Raw genomic sequence first — 22,088 nt, forward strand, 5'->3', positions numbered from 1 at the left:
TTGTCCACTTCAATCTAGGTAACCTTTTAACAACGTGGTAAGTGTTAATTACTTCCAGTCAACCTCTCCGTCAATGAAAATTAATTACTACAAGTGTAGAGTCTCATTCCTTCAGGTTTTAATTATTGGAGATTTTTTAAATGACATTTTAAATAAACATTTTTTTTACTTTTCCTTTTGTCTCTTTTTTCCTCTCTCCCTTAATCCAATCTTTCTCTCCCCCTCTATTTCTCTTTCTGTACCTGATTTGACTAACTTACACTTCCTTCTCAGTTCTTCTGCTGTTAAATTTCACAATCCTTCAATCTGGTTAGTTAAGGAGATACACAGTTGCTTGCCCAGTTCATTCAGGTCCCATTGCCCAGTTTCCCTCACAGTAACGTTATCAGCTTGCCACGCAAAAAATAAAAACACCTCAATGTGCAAGGGCTGGGGGGGGGGGGGGGGGGGGCTGCGAGGAGGGGAGAAAGAGATAATTTTTTTTTTTTTTTATAAAAAGGGCGAGGTTGGAAAATAAATGGCCTTTGCTCAGAACACTAAAAACTGTTCTTTCTAAATCCCTGAGTAGCATCACAGGAATAGCACTTATTTACAAAAATGATTTTTAGCTTTGTTCTGAAGGCTATAGTCACATTTATATGGATATACTCAGAGGTCACATCAGATCTGTAATCTCTCAAAAGTCCGACATCCAAGAGACAACACTTCAGCAGAAAGTCCAAGACAGATAGAGAAAAAAGCACCTTGGGAGTGGGCTACATGCCCAGACCAATTTTGTCATTTGCCAACTATGAAAACCTGTAGGTAAAGTTTCAGATATTTAACATGCTATGTTGTGACATCAGAACACATTTAAACAAAAAATAAGTCAGAAGTTGATCGCTGTACACTCCAGACAGGGAGGAAACTAAAAATGTGTGGCATCCGATACTCCAGATCATTATCGTAACTTGTCGCTCCAAAACGACAGGCCCTGAAGACAACTACATCTTCTCAGATTTGGTCTCTCCCACAGCTAGCTGCAATGGAATATTAACAGGGATCATGACGTAAACATATGATTCCACCTTGTTCCCAGATTTTCATAAACTTTTGATGTTACCTTGATGATGCCAAATCAGAACATGAATAAATGCTTTGGATTTTACAATCATCCCAAATTCATAATTTCAGAAAAGCTTTTAAGATGGTGCAGCTCATTGGGAATTGGTGTGAATTGTAGCGACACAGCTTCATGTCACGATTCTCTACACCCAAGGTTTTTTGGGCAACTTTCTCTCCTCCTCACTTGTAAGCACTAACTCACATTTCACATCAAGATATGGTTCTAACAGGGCATCACCAAGCAGTAATCACAAGCTCATACCTTGACTGATGTTTCTCCTTTCTACCTAAATAGTGCTCACAGTTCAGAGGGACCTGGGGGTCCTTGTGCATGAAACACAAAAAGTTAGCATGCAGGTACAGCAAGTAATCAAAAAGGCAAATGGAATGTTGGCCTTTATTTCAAGAGGGTTGGAGTATAAAAGCAGGGAAGTCCTGCTACAACTGTGCAAGGTATTGGCGAGACCACACCTTGAGTACTGTGTACAGTTTTGGTCTACTTATTTAAGGAAGGATATACTTGCATTGGAGGCAGTTCAGAGACGATTCACTAGGTTAATTCCAGAGATGAGGGGTTTGACTTATGAGGAAAGGTTGAGCAGGCTGGGCCTATACTCATTGGAATTTAGAAGAATGAGAGGTGATCTTATCGAAACATATAAGATACTGAGGGGGCTCGACAGGGTAGATGCACAGAGGATGTTTCCCCTTGTGGGGAAATCTAGAACTCGGGGGCATAGTTTCAGAATAAAGGGTCGCCCTTTTAGAACGGAGATGGAGGAGGAATTTCTTCTCTGAGGGTCGTAAATTTGTGGAATTCTCTGCCCCAGAGAGCTGTGGAGGCTGGGTCATTAAATACATTTAAAATGGAGATAGACAAATTTTTGCAAGCTAAGGGAGTGAAGGGTTATGGGGAGCGGGCTGGGAAGTGGCTTTGAGCCCAAGATCAGCCATGTTCTTATTGAATGGCGGAGCAGGCTCGAGGGGCCAAGTGGTCTGTTCCTGCTCCTATTTCTTATGTTATGATACCCTGCCTGAGGTAACTCAGCAGAGAGTCGGGATACTATAACCACTTCACACATACTAATGCCAACCTAGAAAATTAGCAAAAGCTGACCAACGACGTCAAAAAAGGAGACAGACTGCAAACGGTTAACAACTCAAGAATAGCCCTGAGCTTTGCATCACAAGCTGTAGGTACATCCAACATTCCTTCACTTGTATTTGTGGGTAAAACGCCTCAAGTACATGAAAGCCTAAAGGGCCAAATGACAAAAGGAACAAAATTGGAGCTGAATTCCAAAATAAAATAAGAGGGTGTTGGAGACATGATCCTCCAGGAAATTGTGAATTTTACATTAAAATACTGCATTCCAGTTAATTTAATGGCCCAGATTTTGCACAAAGAATAACCGTGAGGCTATCAGCGCTCACTGTTATTATGGAGCAAAATCGGGCAGCAACTTCCGGCAGGCGCAGGTAAATGCAGAAATCAGCAAGTTGCTGTCCGATTTGCCCTGCTCCTCCCAAAGCTTCGCTACATCAGTACCTCGCCAAGAGATTCGGCATTAAAATACATGAAGGGCTTGAAGTTTCTGTAATTACCCACTAAACATGGCAGAAACTGTTAGGGCTTGTGCATTCAAGTGTAAGTGAATTTTTAACAGCGTGATTAGTCTTAATTACTGCCAAATAACCTCTCTGGCACTGAAAATGTACTTTCACAAGTGTGGAGTCTCATTCCTTCAGATTTTAATAATTGTTGGAGATTTAAAAAAAATGTTTTAATATATTTTTTAAACTTTTATTTTTGTCTCTTATCTCTCACTCATCTTTCTTTCCCTCACTTCATTTCGCTTTCTCTACATGATTTTACATTGAATTAATTATTCTAATTTATACTTTCTGGTTTAGACTCAGTGTCTCAGTGAGGATTCTTCAATCTGATTGGGTGAAGAGTCACGCTGTTGCTTTTCCTGCTCACCACAGATTCTCCTGTAGAGGGCGACGTGCTGAAAAGCATCTCGAGTAACTAAGTTGCTGTAAAGTGTCTGTGGGCAGCTGTAAGCGTAATGGACGTCGAGCGTCATCCCGACAACACCGACCGGAAAATCCGGGCCAATATCTCACAACTGATAGGCTTTTTTAAAGATTAAAAAAGCCTGAGGATTTTCAGTCGACTAACCAGACTATCACTTTCCCAAAAGTTACCCCACACTCCCACAACCAACACCTCTCCGCCACCCCGGCTCAGAACTCTTTCTCCTCCCCGACCCCTGCCATCCCCAGACCCAATTCAGAGGCACTGCACCTCATCAAACTCCGTAACTTTGCAAAGGCAAGCTCTACTCCTCCAACACCTCCAATTCATACTGGCACTCTTCTCCCTCATCCCCAAACCAGTTGAAACTTTTGCTCTTTCAGCCCCCCTCTCCTCATTTATCCCTTGATTTAATCCTTGCCTTCATTGGCATCCATTCCTCCCCCTTCCTAGTCCCCCAACTTGTACCAAAGAGCCTATAGTCACTGCATGTCCCAGGTGGGAAGTCCTCTTCCCATGGGAATTCTCAACTGTAGTATACAGCAGTGGGAATTACTTCCATTAGCAAGAGGACTCTTAAAACAGTGGCGCCGAAGGGAGAGCAACCAGGTTGATTTTTGTCAGCAGCTTCGGACATGGCCCAGATCCCAAAATGCTGACTATCAGCCTGCTGTTGGCAAGTATACCTATTGCAAATAGGGAAGGAAAAAAAAATTGCATTTAAATTAATATATTTCTTATGTGATCACTCCAAATCGCTCCCACCAGTATTATATATCTCAAAGCACACAGCACATTTGTAAGGTCAAAAATCTATAAAATGTACTGCAAGGTTTTGCCCACAATTCAAATAGGCATAAAAATTCCACACAATATTTTCATGCCATTAAGTTTCACGGAAATTCTGGCAACACTGAACATTTGCTTCCGCAGCAGAAAAATTAACTCCTCAAAAATAGTAATGCTCAGTTGTGAGCAATTTTCTGAGAGAGATCCTGTATCCCTCAACTCAAAAGAGATGAAAAACATGCAAAGCGGTAACTCTATTGCTAGTTCAGAATACCTTCTCCTATCCAGGAACAGGAGTGGGCCATTCAGCCCCTCGAGCCTGTTCTGCCATTCAATTAGATTGTGGCTGATCTGTAGCTTAACTCCATTTACCCACGTTGGTTCCATAATCCTCAATAACCTTGCCCAACAAAAATCTATCAATCTCAGCTTTGAAATTTTCCATTAACCTAGCCTCAACAGCTTTTTGGGAGAAAAATTCCCCCGATTTCTACTACCCTGTGCGTGAAGAAGTGCTTCCTGACATCACCCCTGAACGGCCGAGCTCTAATTTTAAGGTTATGTGCCCTTGTCCTGGAATCCCCCACCAGAGGAAATAGTTTCTCTCTATCTACCCGATCAAGTCCTTCAATCATTTTATACACCTCAATTAGATCGCCCTTAGTCTTCTATACTCAAGGGAATAGCCTAGTCTATGCAACCTGTCAGTTGCCATCTCTGATCTGTAAAAGTTGCATTATAACCTTTGAGTACAACACCTCCAAACCAAAAAGCTAAAATAAAAAGTTAAGATCTTAAAAAGGTGTTGTTCTAAGAATACTGAATCTTAAAAGACAGTTTTGTGGTTTTGTATAAACTTCCTATTTCTAATGACTAATTCGGGTAAAAAATAAGCATGGATATGCTATGAAAGAAAACAGCATTTTGGAAGCCAATAAAGTTTTTTAAAAAAAAACTGGAGCCAAGCAAAAAGATTCTGAAATTTATCGTGAGAGCTCACATAAAAGTAAAGATGCCCCTTTGAACATAAGAACATAAGAAATAGCAGGAATAGGCCATTCGGCCCTTTGAGCCTGCTCCGCCATTCAATGAGATCATGGTTGATCTTCTGCCTCAACTCCATTCACCGGCCCCATCGCCATATCCCTTGATGCCTTTACTAATCAGAAATCTATCGACTTCGGTTTTGAATATACATAATGACGGAGCCTCCACAGCCCTCTGGGGTAGAGAATTCCAAAGATTAACCACCCGCTGTGTGAAGAAATTTCTTCCTATCTCAATCCTGAATGGCCTACCCTTTATCTTGAGGCTGTGGCCCCTGGTTCTAGACTCCCCAGCCAAGGGAAACATTCTCCCAGCATCCATCCTATCAAGCCCTGTAATAATTTTGTATGCTTCAATGTGATCCCCTCTCATTCTTCTGCATTCAAGAGAATACAGGCCCAGTTTACTCAATCTCTTCTCATACGACAGTCCCGCCATCCCAGGAATCAATCTCGTGAAACTTCGTTGCACTCCCTCTATGGCAAGTATATCCTCCCTTAGGTAAGACCACCAAAATTGTACACAGTACTCCAGGTGTGGTCACCAAGGCCCTATATAATTGGAGCAAGACTTCTTTACTCCTGTACTCAAATCCTCTTGTAATGAAGGCCAGCATACCATTTGCCTTCCAAATGGCTTGCTGCACCTGCACATTCACTTTCAGCGGCTCATGTACAAGAACACCCAGGTCCCTTTGAGCATCTGCATTCCCCAATCAGGAAATACTCTGCCTTTCTGTTTTTTCTACCAAAGTGGATAACTTCACATTTATCCACATTATATTCCATCTGCCATGTTCTTGCCCACTCACTAAGCCTGTCGAGATCCCCTTGAAGCCTCTTCACATCCTCTTCGCAACTGACACTGCCACCTAGCTTTGTATCAGCAGCAAATTTGGAAATGTTACATTTAGTCCCCTCATCCAAATCACTGATATAGATTGTGAATAGCTGGGGCCTAAGCACCGATCCTTGTGGTACTCCACTAGTCACAGCCTGCCATCCTGAAAAAGACCAGTTTATCCCTACTCTTTGTTTTCTGTCTGTTAACCAATTCTCAATCCATGCTATATTACCCCCAATTCCATGTGCCCTAATTTTGTTCACCAACCTCTTGTGTGGGACCTTATCGAAGGCCTTCTGAAAATCCAGATACACCACATCTACCGGTTCCCTTTGTCTACTCCACTAGTTACACCCTCAAAGAACTCCAATAGGTTTGTCAAACAGGATTTCCCTTTCATAAATCCACGTTGACTCTGCCCAATCTTACTATTAGTTTCTAAGTGCCCAGTTATTGCAACCTTTATAATAGATTCCAGCATTTTCCCCAACTACTGATGCGAGGCTAACCGGTCTGTAGTTCCCCGTTTTCTCTCTCCCTCCTTTCTTAAATAGCAGGGTTACATTTGCTATCCTCCAATCTGCAGGAACTGTTCCAGAATCTATCGAATTTTGGAAGATGACAAGCAATGCATCCACTATTCCAATGGCCACCTCTTTCAAAACCCTGGGATGCAGGTCACCCGGTCCTTGGGATCTGTCAACTTTTAGTCCCATTAATTTTGCTAGTACTGTTTTTTTTACTAATAATAATTTCTTTAAGTTCCTCATTCTTGCCACACCCTTGGTTTTCTTCTATTTCTGGGAGTTTTTTTTTGTCTTCCTCCGTGAGGACAGAAACAAAGTATTTATTTAATTTCTCTGCCATTTCCTCATTCCCCATTATAAATTCTCCCGCCTCTGACTGTAAAGGACCTACATTTACCTTCGCCCGTCTTTTCCTTTTCACATACCTATAGAAACTTTTACAATCCGTTTTTATATTTTTCGCTAGTTTGTGCTCATATTCCATTTTCCCTTTCCTTTATCAATTTCTTGGTCCCCCTTTGCTGATTTCTGAAGATCCCAATCCTCAGGCTGACTGCTTTTTGTGGCAACTTTATAAGCTTCCTCCTTTGACTTAATACTAGCTTTAATTTCTTTTGTTAGCCATAGTTGGATCACTTTTCCTTTTGGGTTTTTATGCCCTAGAGGAATATATACAGGCACAATAAGTACATGATTGACTCTTTCACCAAGTAATAGTGATGAGCTATCCAACCTACACACTAATTAGTAAAACTTTTTTTAAACATTGTACATCCTGGCCAATTACTGGCCAGAAATTTCCAGATATGAAAATATTGCATCATTGCAATCTGTTCTTTCCACTTGACCCAGACAGTCCACATGTATAAAATTTAAAATCCTGTACAACATAACTGCTTTGCAAGGCCAAAAAGAGACACTAATCTGTTTCTCCATAGAGTTTAAGGGGATAAATCAGAGCTCCATTCTACAGGGTTTATGAATATGAAGATACACAAGGGAGGGCAAGAGGACCATCGACACTTACCCTACTCATTACATGGTGCAACCTCATGAACTCGCTCTCCAAACCACTAAAACATGAACACGTGACCAATTTCAAGAAAAATAGAACTGGGAAACTCTTTCCTGATTGCTTAAGGCATACTCACTCAAAAGACCATTGTTAGTCATGGCATATCATTAGATGAACTAAACCATACATCCCCGATAGACAGCAACGTTCCATACCCTCAAAAATTTGACAGGTCCCTCTTTTAAAAATTTTTTTTTTTTTTTTTTTTTTTTTTTAAATTCATTCACAGGGTATGAACATTGCCGACAAGGCCAACATTTATTGTCCATCCCTAATTGCCCTCGAAGGTGGTGGTGAGCCGTCTTCTTGAATACAACTTAGCTTGCAAGGCCATTTCAGAGGGCAGTTAAGAGTCAAACACATTGCTGTGGGTCTGAAGTCACATATAGGCCAGATTGGGTAAAGACAGCAGATTTCCTTCCGTAAAAGGGCATTGGGGAACTAGATGGGTTTTTACAACAATCCTGTAGTTTCATGGTCACCATTAGTGATGCTAGATTTTTATTCTAGATACATTTAATTGAATTTAAAATCGCCCAGCTGCCGGGGTGGGATTTGGACTCGTGTCTCCGGATCATTAGGGCTCTGGATTACTAGTTCAGTAACATAACCACGATGCTACCGTACCCCTGCAAATGCCTATATTTGCCACAGCCACGATTGGCACTAGCCATATTTAACATACTAAACCCGCTGAGTCTCATTCTATAATTTGGGACAGGTGAAGAAAGAAAATGAAGAACAGAACAGAGATCTGCTATTTCTCCTCGGGGAAGCAGTTCTGGGCTGGTGCCAAACACCAGGATTTTTTCCTACAGGGAAGGGGTTAAAAAAAAGATTGTATCCACTGATCAGTTAAGAGGCAGTGTGGGACAAGACTACCTGCTCTCCTTTTGGACACAGGTACATATCCCAAGAGGGATCTGTCAGAATCTGGACAACATTCAGACTTGGGCTGACAAGTGGCAAGTAACATTCGCACCACACAAGTGCCAGGCAATGACCGTCTCCAACAAGCGAGACTCTAACCATCTCCCCTTGACATTCAATGGCATTACCATCGCCGAATCCCCCACTAGCAACATCCTGGGGGGTTACCATTGATCAGAAACTGAACTGGACCAGCCATATAAATACTGTGGCTCCAAGAGCAGGCCAGAGGCTGGGAATTCTGCAGTGAGTGTCTCACCTTCTGACTCCCCAAAGCCTTTCCACCACCTACAAGGCACAAGTCAGGAGTGTGATGGAATACTCTCCACTTGCCTGGATGAGTGCAGCTCCAACAACACTCAAGAAGCTCGACACCATTCAGGATAAAGCAGCCCGCTTGATTGGCACTCCATACACCTTCAACATTCATTCCCTCCACCACCGGCATACCGTGGCTGCAGTGTGTGCCATCTACAAGATGCACTGCAGCAACTCGCCAAAGCTCCTTCAACAGCACCTTCCAAACCCGCAACCTCTACCACTTAGAAGGACAAGGGCAGCAGACGCATGGGAACATCACCACCTACAAGTTCCCCTCCAAGCCACACACCATCCTGACTTGGACCTGTATCGCCGTTCCTTCACTGTCGCTGGGCCAAAATCCTGGAACTCCCTTCCTAACAGCATTGTGGGTGTACCTACACCATATGGACTGCAGTGGTTCAAGGCGGCGGCTCACCACCATCTTCTCAAGGGCAATTAGAGATGGGCACTAAATGCAGACCTAGCCAGCGACGCCCACATCCCATCAATGAATAAAAAAAAGTTTTTAAAAACACATTAGAGGAAGACAACGGGCCCACAAAAAAAAGCTATGTAATTAGTCGACAAATTAATAAAACTTTTGGCTTTGAAGGATGCACATCCTATAGAAACTGAAAGCTGTTCCCAACAGGAGTCTTCAATGGGCCATAATCCTGGGAAAGTACCCAAAATCCCTGCAATATTCCCCTAATATTATACAGCAAGACCAGCTGGCAATAGCCAAAACTCATTATGTACTCATTTTCATTTCTTAGCTCAGTTATTACTGCAATAGTACCAAAAGGCACAAATACAGCACAGCTTACAGGCACCAATCTTAGCAACCATTTAAACCACATGTTGCAGATTCTAATATTTGTAACCTGCAAACTGATCAGAAAATACCATGAAAGCCTGGCAGGTCCAACAGCACCGAAAAAATACAAGATAGATTAACATTTTGGATACAGACTCTTTTGTGATGTACTTCCAACATTTCCCCTTTTGTTATCCCAGATTTTCAGTTTTTATTTTTATCTTTGAAAATGTATCAATTTAACAACAGAAGAGGGAGGTGGTTGGATGTGGTTACAGGGAAAGTGGTGGTGGTGGGGGGCGGTGCGGGGAGCAGGAAAGAGGTAGGAAAGCTATAGCCAATAACTTAATAATCTCCTTAATTTTCACCAAAGTCTGTCCTAAATATACCACAGACATTTGATATAAATAAAAGTCGCCATTGATTTACTGATTATTACGCAATGTGAATGATGTAAGTTGATCTGGGATAAGTAGTTTATTTTCCACATTTCATTCCCTGCCAAAAAATGCTTCCTACGAAGTCCAAAAAAGTAAAAATTTGTAGCACCCAAGTACGGGCTTTCATATAGCAAGGCAACCAAATTCAGATCTCCAATGCAAATTAGATCAAATGGTATCAAATCAGTACATTAAATGTAGAGAACATGTATCAATGACCTGCGGTGTTATTTCACATGTATTAGCGCTAATGTGGAATAATGATCAAAAACTGATTCCTACGTGCCGATAATGTCACAATAAGTGAAAATTAAAATCTCAAAATGAGCCTGTTGGTCGAGCAATGAGCATGTTGGAGCACCAACACGCAATGCCATAGGCGACTGGGTCTTCACCCAGACTCCACATACGTACAGGGGCTGTCAGGAGAATGTATCAAGCACAGGTTCGGCACTTCCCCATAACACAGATGGAAAATAAGAGTCATTCCTTGGCTACTTTATTACAACTACACTAAGTTGGAACAAAAAGAGACTTGCCAAGAACACTTATGCAGCAATGAAAAATAATGTTGATATCTGTGGGGAAGGGTGTGCAAGAGGGCTGGAAAGACACTAAATTCCAGCCAAGATTTATTGTACGGTAGAAGGTAGGCAATAGGTGGATATAACTACACTGGTTAGACATCTACAATGTGAAAGACAAGGGGTATTCTTCAGACCACCAGGTCAGCAGAAGGAGGACACTTTGATGAAAATGCAGGAAGAATGAGAAAACACAAGTCCTAGTATAAAGGTGACTGCTCCCCAGCCCTTTGTATTTCTGGACCGGTCGACCACTCGAGGCAGACCTTCATTCTTTTGTTAATAAAAGCCTTTAGTTACTCTCTTAACTCTCAGTCTTTTATGAGTAATTGATAGCGCATCAATGAGAAAAGGCTATTTTAATGGAAAACTTCAAATCAACAAAATATAAACTGAGAAAACCCAGTTTAGCGTCACGAGTTGGTAAATGCAATGCATGAGTGCTTCATGACTTGGTATGTCAGGGAAACCATGTGATCGTGTGACTTTGTATTCATTAATGATTCAATGTACAGGAAATGGAAGTCATTGCACTTCTTGGGTACAGCAATTACAGAATCACTAGGTTTAACATAAACTGCGAGTCCGAAATACCAGAAACCAGGAGTCAGGTATGTAACTTTTAAAAAAACAGCTAATTCAAAAAAATGAAGGAACAATCAAAGCAAATCAACTGGGGGAGGTTGTTAAATAACACTTCAGTAGAGGCCATGGAGCATCTTTAAAGGAATGTTACGAAGCAATTTGGATTAGCTGTACAATTATAACCCGGTAAACAGGAATCAGCATGGACTCAGAAGGGGGGATCCTGACTGACCAACCCCTTTGAGGAAATGATAATGGACAGTAGAAGGACCTACAAAGTGGTGTCCCTAGATTTCCAAAAAGGCATTTGATAAAGTTCTACATGAAAGGCATTGAAGGGGAAGCTAGCTAAGTACATGAGGGAGAAAGGAATGGAAAGTTATGCTGATAGGGTTAGATGAAGTAGGGTGTGAGGAGGCTCATGTGGAGCTTAAACACCAGCAGAGACCAGTTGGGCTGAATGGCCTGTTTCTGTGCTGTAAATTCTATGTAATATAATCTCAAAGCTGTGGGGATTCAGGTAAAATCTAAGAAATGGATAAGAAATTGGCTAAAAGGTAGAAAACGATGGGTCTAGTTAAAAGATTCAAGTCAAGTTCGCTCGGATGGGGGGCGGGGAGGGGGTGGGGATGGGGGAAGGAGAGAAGCAGTACTGTGTAGAATGCCTCAGCTTGCTGTTAGAACCACGACTGTTTCTAATTTACAGTGACTTGGATCCGGAAGCTCTATTGAAATTGGTCCAATTTACAGATACCATACAAGGCGGGGCAGTGAAATTGGAGGAGGCAGCTCAGGAATCTCAGAACAAAATACGTATGTGGCCAGATCACTGGTACATGAAATTTAATGCAGGCAACTGTAAAGGACTGCATACAGGAGGAAGAATGAGTGAAACATATACTCTGTGAATAGTGTTGAAATAGCTAAGGATAAATATGAAAAGACAGAGGAGTCTCAATGTATCCAACCAATATAAAAGCAGCAATCCACAAAAACAATAGAATGTTAAAGTATTTAGCCAAAACAGTAGAATAAAACCAAGGCACACTAAAGCACTGAAGACAGTGCAGAGAAGAGCCACAAGGCGGTAAACATCTCAGTTATGAGGAAAAACTGGAAAATTTGGGAATTTTCAGCCTGGAAAAGAGCCATCTTAGAGTTGATTTTATTGAGACATAGGAGACAAGTTAACGGAATGGAAAAGATAAATCTGGAATAATATTTTAATTTAAATTGCAAAATAACACCAAGAGGACACAGGTTTAATCTAGTAAAAGGCAAAATTAGGGCTCATACAAGGAAATACTTCCTCACACAGAGTGATCAACACATGGAATGGACTTCAGTTAGAGATGGAGAGGGGAAAACCCTAGAATTATTTGATGAACAACTCGATGCTGTGTGGGGGGGACAAGGGGAGAAAAAGAGACTAAGGTCTCTGGACGGATGGATGAATGAATTAAGATGGACCAAATAGCCTTCCTCATCTGTAAATTATCTTCTGATCTCTTCAGTGGCTGGTCTCAGAGGGGTATTGGCTGAGGATTGAAAACATGTTTCCTACCCATTTCCCCAACAACGGCAGCTTAAAGGCACCAGAGATTAGACAGAAAAACACTTCAAAAAGCAGTCAGACTTTAAATATATATATACTGCAGCGTACATTACACCTATCCTTAAATACATTCTGATTGTGTATTAACTGCAGAACATGCACACAAAGTGAATAAGTAACTCACCATTAAATCAGAAATACAAAACTAACCCACCTAAGCTATGTGGGGGAAGGAGGGGAGAATAGAAGGGTCACCATGTCTTTTCACACACAAATATATTTTCCTTTATCCCTTATTCTAGGCCCTTCACACCATTCCCCAAGAGGGTGGGCAGGTAAACAGCTCCCAGGCTTCTGTTAACACTACACTCAGGTGTTAGCAGGTGTACAAGGGCAGCCTGGAGTGATTTCCCAGTAGAATGTCTCTCTCTCTCCCTGTAGGGATATGTCTGGCCTCTACTTAATACCTCTTTCTAGAAGACACAGAATTAGGAACTCCGCACACACAGGAAAAAAAAGTGACAAACTAGTACCCAACCACTCTGTGGGACAGCACTCCACCACACACATTCATGAATACATGTTTTCACACTCAGGATTATATGAAGCCATTCTACAAAGCACCCTTTTGCCCAGGTCAGTAGCCTGGACACATACAGCTTAATACTAATTCATGTCTGAATCATTTATGCTGAGCCGAGAATTTCCCTGTAATCAAGAACCAAGCAACCTCACAACTGGTAATCCTCTTGCGTAAACTGTCAGGAGCACTGTGCCTAGAGAAGGCCGCTAACAGTCCAAAGCCAAGTCATGATTATTGAGGTGTGCAAACATATTAAATATGTTGTACATTTTTCATGGCCCACATAAATCAGGAAGGTCCTCTGAAATCAGTTTCTTCTCAAAAAAATATAAGGTTAGCTGAAGTCACCACTAAAAATCACAAAACTTCACATCAAGCGTCATCAGGGTGTTCCTTTCAATAGACATCCATGTCAGCAATGTGCACACCAGTGTCAAACACGAGTCTATAAATGCATACTATGTGGCATTCAGGTTTTCTTCCTGATTTCACTCGGCAAAATTGAAGTCAACGACTATAGAAACTGCAAAAAGCCAAGTCATGATAAAAGCTCCATGGGACAAATAAAAACGTTTAAATATTAACCACGGTTTTATTAACTTAGTTCATAACCCGTGAATTATTTGTTTTTCTAACCATGCAATTTGACTAAAACTCATGAAAAACACGAGTTGCCATCGTTGACACTGATGCACTTACCTTGTAGCACCACCTGTGCCAGCAAAAAAAAAAATCCTGCTGGAAGTAGGCTAGGCTGTTCCCAACAATAAAAGAGAAGGCTCCAGGGGAGCACAGAATGCCTTTCAGAGACCTTCCACGGCGCAGCTCTTCTACCAAAGGGTTAATATCACACAAGGTCGCTTCAGAAAGTTGTAAAGATTTTGTCAACATTAAATTTTGATGATAGCTTCTAAATCCTCAAAGATAAAAAAAAACCTCCATGATGAGTGAAATCGCTCACCACGCCCAACTTTGCGTTGAAATAATCAGTGGCAAAAAGAAAATGAGTCAAACTTTTTTTTTTCCCTAAAAGGAACCAACTATCCTGTATATATTTGACACATTCCTCGGTTGGAGATACAAACCCAGGAGGGCAGCCGGGGGGGGGGCGGAGAGAGAAAGGATCCATTGAAAAGTAGGAATACATCGAGCGAAGAATGACTCGACGAGTAAATGGTTAAGCCGGAGCCTGACGTCAGGCTCAAACTTGAAATCTAGGGATCGAGTGCTCAACAACCCGCTTTTAGATATTAATCTGCCACAATCCGTCCCCCTGGATTGCTCTGGGGGGCTTTTACACAAACACACAAAGGGAGAGAGGGAGGGTCGCGCGTCAACAATAGGAATCAGCCCATGTCCTCCTCTAGGGCTGGGCTCGGAGACAGGAGCCGAATTCATCGGAAACCAGGGTCCCCCGTCTTCGATGAGGAAATCAAGCTCTTAAAAAAAAACGATTTAACTGAAGCAAATGCAGATATTTCGGAGCCTTGCATCCCTCGCCAATCCTCCAAGACAATGCAACCAGGTGAAAGCGACCAACAAGTTACAAGCTTGCAAAGTTCAAAGCCGAATGGGCGATCGCTCGCGCCCTCAGTTCATTTAACTTTTTGGTTCGTCCCTCCCTTTTTTTAATTTTTTAGTAAAACCATCCGAGGGAGTGGGGTGGGGTGAAAAAAAGAGTAAGGATATAAAGAACAACAAAAAAATACAACATCGACCTGCTGGCTAAAGGCGGCAAGCAGCTCCTTACCTTTTTTTTCCACGGAGTGCGGCTGAACCCGAGACTTCAGCAAGGTGAGTGACTCACATGACTCGGGCTGTGTTTTAATCCAGAGAGAGAGAGACGGGAAAAAATAAAGGACTCACCTGTGGGCGATGCACACATCCGCTCTGAGTAACAACGACACGAGGAACAGGAAACGGAATCGGGCGATTCCTTGCGAATAATGAGAAGGAGAAAGCCTCCCAACGAGGGCACCAGTGGAAAAGTTGTGGCCGCCTGCTCACCGAGTCTTTTGTTGCTGAAGATCGGCTGGGCGCGCCGTGCACCGAGAAATTGCTCGGGACATGGGTGGTGTTAACACTGGGGGTGGGGGGGAGAAGGAGAAATGCCGCCAGAGCTGTGGGAATTCTCCCCACACAACACCCGCAGGAGCCCAATAACTGAGACAACTTCTCACTTATTCCGAGGACGCTTTGTTGCGCTTGTGGCTTTCTCGTTATTGTGACATTCGGACTGAACGCGAGCACACACACCAAACACTCCGGCCGGGGCTTTTGTTTGCTTATTTTTAACCGATCAGATCTGGGGCGGGCGTGGTTTGTTGTCTGTATGAATTGATATTTCGTTGGTTTATTTTGTTTTTAAGGTCCTGCTCTTGTGTGTTTTTTTCCTCTCTCTGTCCCCCCTGTCGGGTTTGCCTGTCAGCTTCGCGCGAACACTGTGGTGGGGATTTTAAAGGCACGAGTTGTGATTTTTTTTTTTTGCTTTTAAACTGCCCTCGACTTGAGCTTTTTGGGAGAGCTGGAAGTTTGAAACTTTAATGTTGAAAGCGGTTCGGCAAACAAGTCTGAATTTCAAGTTTGGGGAAGTGCCGAAGAGGTACAATCTGCTCCTTCACCACCAGAAGCCTGGCACTGCGAGGCCGCTGAGCAGAATAAGTGCCCCTGATTTCGAGCAGATGAACGGGTAGGATCATTCCACATTACTCGCTTCACTCCAAATGTGCTACCAGACATATAACAACACCATTACACATTAGTTCTTGCATTGGTAATAGTGCCATCTGTTAGTTTTTCCACTTGTATTAAAGACCACTGCATTGCAATTACACTTTTTTTAAGATTAGCATTCAAACGCTATTTCTTCAGAGATATTAATGCATTTATAATGTCCCCATTATTTAATAGTATACAACGAAAGTCCATACTACTGTACTAAACTTCTGTATTGATGAGAGCGAGGAATGTTGGAAGCTGCTGGAGCTGCAACCACAAAGATGCTGAGCTGCCATGTATAGATGCTATCCTGTACATTCTTAGAGGTCTATATATTAAATATCTGCAAAATGGAAAAGAAATGCATACACAAGTTACACAGCTAAGCTTTACAGGCTTGATATGAATCAAATGTCTTTCCTTTATGTACAAATTTCACCGTGTAATTGTAAGGCCCATATCTAGCTAGTGCCACTATCACTCGTTTGTCAGTGTTCTATATGTGGAAAAAGTTGAGGAATTGAAAATGGGGCAAGAGGACCGTTTCTCTCACTTCTGTGATTTATCATGTAAATGCAACAGCTATTGAAGTCAGAGGTTTTCAGTGAATTTTCATCATCAACAGCAAAACAAACTGCAGAACTCCAGACCTGATTTCCCCGCCTGCTTTTGAACTTGGCAAAGGCAGCTACCCTAATTTTCACCCGAACCCACTCATGACTCAGTACCACCTCTTTCTAGGCTATTGTTCCAAATTCCATGATTATGCAAATACCGTGTGTATATAATCAATTAATTTTTTTAAGGCAGGGTGTCTGTGGCACAGCAGATGATTCTACTAAATGTATTAACCGATAGTAGGAGCAGAACAAGGTTCTTTCTTGCAGGGAGTGGGAAGAAACCTCGCAGTCACGTCACCTCAGTCTGATCCTGCCTGCCCCTGAGAGGCTAGTTAGAGTGGATTTGATCTTGAGTCTTGGGAGCAGTCACCTGTTCAGTTGCTATGTTGGAGAACAGTGTAACATTAGAGAAACTAAGTGAGGAAATTAATAACTTTTTTTTACCTCTACTGTCTCTACCATCTAAAAGGTTTTCTCTGTCCACTTCCATTCTACATATCCACCTGCCTGTCTAAAATTGTTCCACTCTGAGCTTCTGCCCCGGGAAGAATTAACTCCCAACTCCTTTACAAGAACCCTGTCAAACTCCAACTCCCCACTCTAGCCTGCTACCTGCTCTCTGGATCTACTCCACAACTGCCGTGTCTCCACAGTTGACATCCTTGACACCTCAGATCTCAGATGACTTTCCATCCACTGCGCTCTCAAAACTGCCACCAACATGACTGCAGACCACAAGCTTGATCGCATCTGGTAATTGACCGGCCAGGCTGTTGATTGTCAGATCTAATTTGACCACCTTAAGGTGTCTTGTTGCTCCCTTTTCACAGCTGCAAGAATATCCTGGGGAGGAGAACAGAATCAACTCCAAAACTTTTCCAATTAAAACCTCCCTCTCATGCACTTTCATCCACAAATGCAAGGAACTCATGAACTTATTAGCAGCCAAAGCTGTCCACACAGATGCTTGTGTCCTTTGATGCTTTCTTTTCTCCAACTCCTTAATTCACAACCTTCCCTCTTGCCTTCTTCCCAACTGAGTAACACCCACCCCATAATCCAGTTTCTGCCTAATATCTCCCCTGGCTCTTGTTACACTCCTCTCATCCATGAAGTCTACCCTCTGCCTCCTTGTCCCCTTTTTTCCACCTTCTTGCAAGTAAATTGTCCCTCCTTAAACCTATACTCACCAACGTCATCAACCCATCTCTATTGTTCAATACTGTCTCTACCTCCTTCAAAAACCAACATTATCAAATTTCCCCTCAGGCCTTCTATTCTGTCTAACTACTTTCCTTTCTCCAATTTCACTTTCTCCCAGAGTCAGTTGATTGCACTCTTTTCTCTGAGTCTGAAGGTTGTGAGTTCAAGCCCTACTCTCGGACTTGAGTACATAATATAGGCTAATGCTACTGCGGACATAAAATTGTCAAAATTATGTTACATGAGATGAGATGTAAAATCACCGTGATGTTCCAACATCATCAAAAACAGAGCGATTGATCATCTCATTACGGTTTGTGGGATCTTCTTATGTGCAAAATGGTTGCAGTTTGCCAACATAACAGTTACTGAATTTCATCATAATTTATTGTATGAGAAGCACTTTAGAGATGTTTCTGAGAGATGCAGTGCAACAAGATAAAGTGCTGTATAAATACAAGTCATAAAATCACAAGATAATTAGAGATGAGGAAGGCCATTCGGCCCATCTTGTTTCATCTATTCCAAGAGATCCTAACGTCCCCCCCCCCCCCACCTTATTGTACCATGCAACTGTTTCTTAAATGATTCCAGGGTTTTTGACTCCACTACTCGATATGGAAGTTTATTCCACTTGTTGATCACTCTTTGTGCAAAGAAAAAATTCCTGATAGGTCTTAAAATTTCCCTTCTCTAGTTTGAACCTGTATCTCTTAGTTCTACTCCCGCAGTTTCCTTTAAATATTCCAGGTTAACTTTTTCTATATCCTTAACAATCTTTGTATCTCTGTAAGATCACCTCTCAAAAGCTTCTTTCTCGGCCTGAAAGCCAAGTTTCTCCAGACCTTTCTCATAACTCCTGCTTCTGACCACAGGGATTAGCTTCACACCTCGACACGACCACCAATGCTTGAATATCGGATTCTCTAGCAATCAGAAATGGGGTTTTGCAGGGGAGGGGGATGCAGTATTCAAGGTGCAGTCTGTCTCGAGCATTATGGGGGGAAAATTCGGTTGCTTTGCGCCTCCCGTTAGCGCCCTAAGGGGGCGCTAATGGGGCGCAAAGCAACTAGCGCCCGGGCACGGCGATGTTTGCACCACTCGCGAAATTGACCAGACATTTTGCGGCGGCACTAAACACTACCACCACGATCTCCTGCGCCCGCAGATCGTGACATCAGTCGAGCGTTTAGCACCCCAAACCAGATATTGAGTGGCGCCCCCCTGCCTTACTGCCTGCCGCTAGCAACAACAGGTTGAGGGGAACGTTTTGCAGTCGGGAAGGGACTGAGGGAGAGCTATTTAAAGGCGACCACTTCCTGACTTTTTTTGTCAGCGACATTTTTGCACCACGCATTCTGAGAGAGAGAGAGACTTCTGGAGAGATTCAACGCTGTGTGAAGGAGTTTTGGGCACTGAGCAGCACTTTGCAGGTTCATTTTGATTTGACCTTCCTTGCATCGATTTAGAAGAGACTATGGGGGCTGCACTCTGAGCTCTTTCCCTGGGCCTCTCCATTGTTCTTTTCAGCAGAATTGATGTACAGGTCTCTCCAGGCCGAGATTCAAGGCTGCAATGAGCAGGGTGTGAATGGAGAGCAAGATTGACCCCTTTAAGAACTGACCGGCGCCAGTGTGTCTGTGTTCCATTGCTGACTGACTTCATATGAGCTTCGCCAGCGCTCTGAGTTAGCGCCTCGCTCCTCCGTGTTAGCGCCTTAAGAGAGGTATGTAGTGCCCGATTTAGTGCTCCAATCACCTACAGGGGCGATAGCCAAGTTTGCAGTCGGAGGCGATAATTAGCACCAGGTGCTAAACTTTGCGCCCCAAATGGGGCGATACCGAATTTCTCCCCCATATGTCTTTCTTTGATTAGCAAAACCAAAAGCCTATTTTAAAAATAATAATACCATCTCTCTGCCAGTTCTAAGACCCTGTGAGTTTATGCAGTAACAACATAATTTTGAGTGCTGTTTTTCATGACTGAAACAGAAGAATCATGTAGTAAACCTGAACTGTTGTTTACAGCTGAGGGTGAGGTTCGGAAGGATAAAACATTACAAGTCAAGTCTCCACACAAGAAAGCAATTATTAATTTACATTCTTTGGTCGAAGGCTGATTCTGGAACCCGGTAAGCCTCATAAAGACTCCACTTATAAAGAACAGATACTAAGATAATACTATGGTTTCAGCTGGTAAGACAAAGAAATGGCATCATAGATTGTAATAGAGCTTTATTAATATTACCTTTCCCTCCCCCACAGGGAGCCTATTTCTCTGTCTCACTTTTCTGGAATGATTCAGATCAACCCAGTTCTAAAAAAATGCACCATGTGTGACCTCTCCATTTTAAAATAATAGGGACTGAACTACCAGTTTAAAAATAGAATAGAACTTTTACTAAATAATGCTGTCTTCATGCCTTTAACAACATTTGAATTTGATGGAGTTACACTTTTAAGGGTTTTCTTTGGTTCAGGAAAGTTATATGCACTTCAGAGAAAAGGCTGGAAGATAAGGAAAGAGTACTTAAAAAATATATGTGCCAAATTAGAGGGACTATAATGAAGGATGCCTCAAATATCACCAAGCTGTGGGAAACTGAACTTAAATAAACATTATGGAAAAGTTGAAAAGTTCATAATAATGGAATCAGTTCTTATTCTGCTGACACTAGAAGCTACACAACCCACCTAGGTTTGAACCACACAACCCCAGTAGAAGTCTTTGAAAAGTGACTTAACCATTGCAAACACAAAGCTGTTGCAAGCAGTCCATGGTAGAAATAACATCTTGCTGTCCTCCCACTATTTCATATCATTATATAGAAACATGTATTGGTTCAAAAAGTTAGATTGCAGACTTTGGTATAATCTTATTCATTCATGTTAATTATTTCACATACCAATAGTTTAGGCCTAACCAATAGAGAGAGAGAAATCCCAGGGGCACAGGCTGTTTGAAGAATTTTTAATACATCAACCACACAACGTTCATGTGATCTCTCTCACTGCATAAGTAGCTCCCTTCCCAAGCCACTTCCCTTTTTTTTGACCGAGTCAGTAGTGAAGATGGTTGAACAGCACTGCAGCATAGGAAGTAAATATCTATTTGCACCGCACTCTACTAGAGAAAGAAGCACGGAATGGTGGAAGCTTTTTATTCCATCAGTCATAACCAGCTGAACATAAATGCCTCAAGATATGCCATTGCACTATTTTGTCTGCCAGCTCATGCAGCTGCCTGCTTGTCATCACTTTCAGGCTTTCTGTACACAGACCTACGATCTCATCTTCCACATGGTGCGTTTGCAGCTGGCGCTTATTGCATCACCTTCGTGGGGTATCAACCCTCAGCTGTGTGGCAAAATGTCCTGTCCATCAGAATCTTCTTGCCATAACAACACACTAAAAACATTCAGGTTCTGCTCTTACAAGGCTCCAGCCATGTTCTTTTTCTTGGTTTCATGAGCTATGTCATCAGATGACCTACCTTATTACTGGCCCTAAGTTGAGGCGCAGTGGATTAGAAAATAGCAACTTTTCAGTTCAGGATTACTCCAAGTAGCAGTCTTACAAAGTTGAGTCTTTGCTACCCTAAATGTCTAGCATGTAAATTCTACCTTCACACAAGATTTTGTGACCTGCAAATCTGCAGATGCTACTTCTGCAACAGTAACGGTGATATTTTACTGCTTGGCATAGAAGTGTGGTGTAACTTGGACACTAACATTTTAGTAACTTTAACAGTGTGCATTGATCTTGTCAAACGTGCTTCAACCTTACCAATCAGTAGCAAAGCAAAACATATTCTGCAGTCTTATCTAGTGCAATACTATTTTGTAATGGGTTTACCTAGAGTCTTGTTATCAAATAAAATCACTAACAGTCTAAAATTAACTTCTTTTATTCTAATGAACAAGTAGCATCAAAAATGACCAAATAGTTCGATAAAAGCTCAAAATACATGAATGCAATGGTACATGCATTTCACTTCAGATGAATGAAGAATTAAGTAAAGATGGGATTGCAACCTCTTTATAGAGATTGAACACCAACAAAGTCTTGGGGAGGAGTTTTAGGGGAGGCCTAAGGATAGGATAGGATTTACATAGAATTATATATAATGTACAACACAGAAACAGGCCATTCAGCCCAATTGGTCCATGTCGGTGTTTATGCTCCACACGAGCCTCCTCCAATCCTACTTCATCTAACCCTATCAACATAACCTTCTATTCATTTCGCCCTCACGTGTTTATCTAGCTTTCACTTAAATGCATTCTTTTTATAACTCCACAGAAAGAAATGCTACTGTTTTTAAT

The 22,088-nt window shown here is 42.1% G+C and overlaps 2 protein-coding genes across 6 annotated transcripts in view; one reads left to right on the plus strand and one right to left on the minus strand.

The window, feature by feature from the left end:
* LOC147105761 (plexin-B2-like) overlaps window positions 1-15,412 on the minus strand; it is a 274,135-nt gene extending 258,723 nt beyond the window's left edge. For 2 of the 4 annotated variants that reach the window (XM_086010486.1, XM_086010483.1), the window contains exon 1: window positions 14,974-15,070. The gene's annotated coding sequence lies outside the window, so the exon portion shown is untranslated. The other 2 variants (XM_086010484.1, XM_086010485.1) reach the window with 2 other exon arrangements.
* A 3,893-nt stretch (window positions 15,413-19,305) lies between these two features.
* dennd6b (DENN/MADD domain containing 6B) overlaps window positions 19,306-22,088 on the plus strand; it is a 157,244-nt gene continuing 154,461 nt past the window's right edge. Inside the window, exon 1 of one of the 2 annotated variants that reach the window (XM_086010498.1) lies at window positions 19,306-19,895. The gene's annotated coding sequence lies outside the window, so the exon portion shown is untranslated. The remainder of the gene's footprint in view (window positions 19,896-22,088) is intronic. The other variant, XM_086010496.1, reaches the window with a different exon arrangement.

This window comes from Somniosus microcephalus, chromosome 17, assembly GCF_052327205.1.
Source record: "Somniosus microcephalus isolate GS21.2 chromosome 17, FLI_Smic_1.0, whole genome shotgun sequence".
NCBI lineage: Eukaryota > Metazoa > Chordata > Chondrichthyes > Squaliformes > Somniosidae > Somniosus > Somniosus microcephalus.